The sequence below is a fragment of the Oncorhynchus mykiss genome, unplaced genomic scaffold (genome assembly GCF_013265735.2).
Source record: "Oncorhynchus mykiss isolate Arlee unplaced genomic scaffold, USDA_OmykA_1.1 un_scaffold_633, whole genome shotgun sequence".
Taxonomy (NCBI): domain Eukaryota; kingdom Metazoa; phylum Chordata; class Actinopteri; order Salmoniformes; family Salmonidae; genus Oncorhynchus; species Oncorhynchus mykiss.
In genome coordinates, this window is record NW_023494080.1 from 58,204 (window position 1) to 61,711 (window position 3,508).

A 3,508-nucleotide genomic window follows, 5' to 3' on the forward strand; every position below is an offset into this window, starting at 1 on the left:
ATATACAATCTGTAGTATATACCTTCTGTAGTATATACAATCTGTAGTATATACAATCTGCAGTATTTACCTTCTGTAGTATTTACAATCTGTAGTATATACCTTCTGTACTATATACCTTATGTAGTATATACAATCTGTAGTATATACAATCTGTAGTATATACAATCTGTAGTATTTACCTTCTGTAGTATATACAATCCGTAGTATATACAATCTGTAGTATATACAATCTGTAGTATTTACCTTCTGTAGTATTTACAATCTTTAGTATATACCTTCTGTAGTATATACCTTCTGTAGTATTTACCTTCTGTAGTATTTACCTTCTGTAGTATATACCTTCTGTAGTATATACCTTCTGTAGTATTTACCTTCTGTAGTATTTACCTTCTGTGGTATATATAATCTGTAGTATATACAATCTGTAGTATATACCTTCTGTAGTATATACAATCTGTAGTATATACAATCTGTAGTATATACAATCTGTAGTATATACCTTCTGTAGTATATACAATCTGTAGTATATACAATCTGTAGCATATACCTTCTGTAGTATTTACAATCTGTAGTATTTACCTTCTGTAGTATATACAATCTGTAGTATATACAATCTGTAGTATATACCTTCTGTAGTATTTACAATCTGTAGTATATACCTTCTGTAGTATTTACAATCTGTAGTATTTACCTTCTGTATTATTTACAATCTGTAGTATATACCTTCTGTAGTATATACCTTCTGTAGTATATACAATCTGTAGTATATACAATCTGTAGTATATACCTTCTGTAGTATATATAATCTGTAGTATTTGATTTAGACTACTGTTGTCATTTTCTCCAGAGATCAACAGAAGTTCATTTATTTATTTTACTATTAATAAATAAACATGAGTGTATTTTAACCAGTGGGTTCTGCATAGCAGACACTGTGATAGTGTGAGAATAAAGATACACCCTTATGCAGGAAACAAACAAAAATGATTTATCATCTTGTCAACACGGCCCTGTTAACACACTGTCAGCAGCAGTAGTACCTAGTATCTTATTTAGATGCTGGTCATCTAGCAGAGACAGACACAGCCTGAATATCTCTGACACATATTTACGCCATAGCTGTAAAGTTAAGGTACAGAACGTATCATACAATCTAAACAACACATGTTACTTTGACACTCTTCTTCATCACAGTTGACATGAAATCAAAGCTATCAGAACAAACCCTTTCATCGTGGAATATCTTTTCACAGACAAATAGAACTTTAGCAAAGACATTGCACACAAGTTGACACTCCGTCAAGTTAATGACCACCACAATTCTAAATATATAGAGAGAGTAGAAGTGGAGGTCTACAATCCGTTTCACCCCTGTCCATGTAATCTTATGCATTATGGTCTATAGGGCCAAACTGATCCTGAATCAGAACTCCAGACTCTATTTGATGGGTGAGTTCAGTATCTCCTGGTAGTCCTGCCGTACAGCCCGGCTGACCCTGTATAGCTTCACTCCCGTTAGAGTAAACACACTGGCCATGATGACCAGCCCCCGATGACGTCGTAGATGGAGGGGACCATGCGCAGCACCATGAGCTGAAGCAACATGGCCACCACTATCTCCAGGTGCTGCACGGTGCTCACCAGGGCGGGGTGGAACTTGTTGAGGGCGTAGTAGACCCCAGGAACGCCACGGTGGAACAGATACAGATCCCCGTGAGGTAGCCCCACGTCTCCCCATCCAGGGGGATGATCGGCTCCTGCATAACGAACATGGTGGAGGCGCCCCACACCGTGCCCGTCCAGCCGAACGTGAACAGGGCTGTCCACATGCTGACACGCTCCTTGATGGCCCGGTAGACGATCATGGACAGGGCTCCGGTGAGGCCGGCCATCACCGTCATGGTGTAGCCGAACGCCTCCTTCCAGAAGGTGAGGCGAGACTTCTCCTCGTCGGCCACATTGGGGATCATGACGAGACACAGGCCGAACACGCTGCCCACCACCGTCACCACGTCCGTGTAGCCCAGCCTCTCGTCTAACAACAGGAAGGCCATCACGCCGCTGAACACCGTGGTGGTTGCGCGCCACATGATGGTACCGTTGCTGGGCGGCACGATGGCGAAGGCGGTGTAGGCGCAGGTGATGGAGATGACGTTGCAGACACCATAGAAGAAGAGCCGGAGGCGGTACCCCTTCGGGCCGAAGGGTTCCTCCTGGTTATAAAACACCACTGTGATGGACAGGACCTGGATCACAGACCGGATGAAGATCAGCTCCAGGGACGGCACTTTGGAGCGGTCTGCCGCCAGCCGTGTGATCAGAGCAACGCAGCCGTGAGCAACCGCTGCCCCGAACAACGCCATCCAGGTGACCCGGGACGCCAGGACGTTGGCCTCCCCGAAGCTAGCCAGCTGCCCCCCGACCCCCTTGTCCCGGCTCTGGGGCTCCACCCCTCCCCATAACGTCCTGGGGGTCTCCATGGTCTTCCTACTACTGTCTGTCACCAGTCTCTTAGCAGGGCTGGCCTTCGCAAACGAATCAAAGTCCTCAAAGGACGGAGCATCGTCGTAACCCTCGTCTCCAGGCTGGGGGAAGTGGGTGGCGTATTTCACTGTGACGGAATTGGGGTGGATCTTCACCCTCTTCTTAGATCCTCCATACTGCTGCTGGCCCCCAGACACATCCATGTTCCTTCAGCAGATCAGAGCACACTGGAGAAGGACAGAGGTCAGAGTTAAACATGACTACATTACTGACTGGAGGGAATATACTGACTGGTGGTAATATACTGGTAGTAATATACTGGTAGTAATATACTGACTGGTAGTAATATACTGGTAGTAATATACTGGTAGTAATATACTGACTGGTGGTAATATACTGGTGGTAATATACTGGTAGTAATATACTGACTGGTAGTAATATACTGGTAGTAATATACTGGCAGTAATATACTGGTAGTAATATACTGACTGGTAGTAATATACTGGTGGTAATATACTGGTGGTAATATACTGGTGGTAATATACTGACTGGTGGTAATATACTGGTAGTAATATACTGGTAGTAATATACTGACTGGTAGTAATATACTGGTAGTAATATACTGGTAGTAATATACTGGTAGTAATATACTGACTGGTGGTAATATACTGACTGGTGGTAATATACTGACTGGGGGTAATATACTGACTGGGGATAATATACTGGTGGTAATATACTGACTGGTAGTAATATACTGACTGGTGGTAATATACTGGTGGTAATATACTGACTGGTGGTAATATACTGACTGGGGATAATATACTGGTAGTAATATACTGACTGGTGGTAATATACTGACTGGGGATAATATACTGGTGGTAATATACTGACTGGTAGTAATATACTGACTGGTGGTAATATACTGGTGGTAATATACTGACTGGTGGTAATATACTGACTGGGGATAATATACTGGTAGTAATATACTGACTGGTGGTAATATACTGGTGGTAATATACTG

The 3,508-nt window shown here is 43.0% G+C and overlaps 1 pseudogene; it reads right to left on the bottom strand.

Annotated features, from left to right (window-relative positions):
• Positions 1-868: 868 nt before the first annotated feature.
• LOC118960575 lies at positions 869-2,709 on the bottom strand (annotated as a pseudogene).
• Between the last annotated feature and the right edge of the window lie 799 nt (positions 2,710-3,508).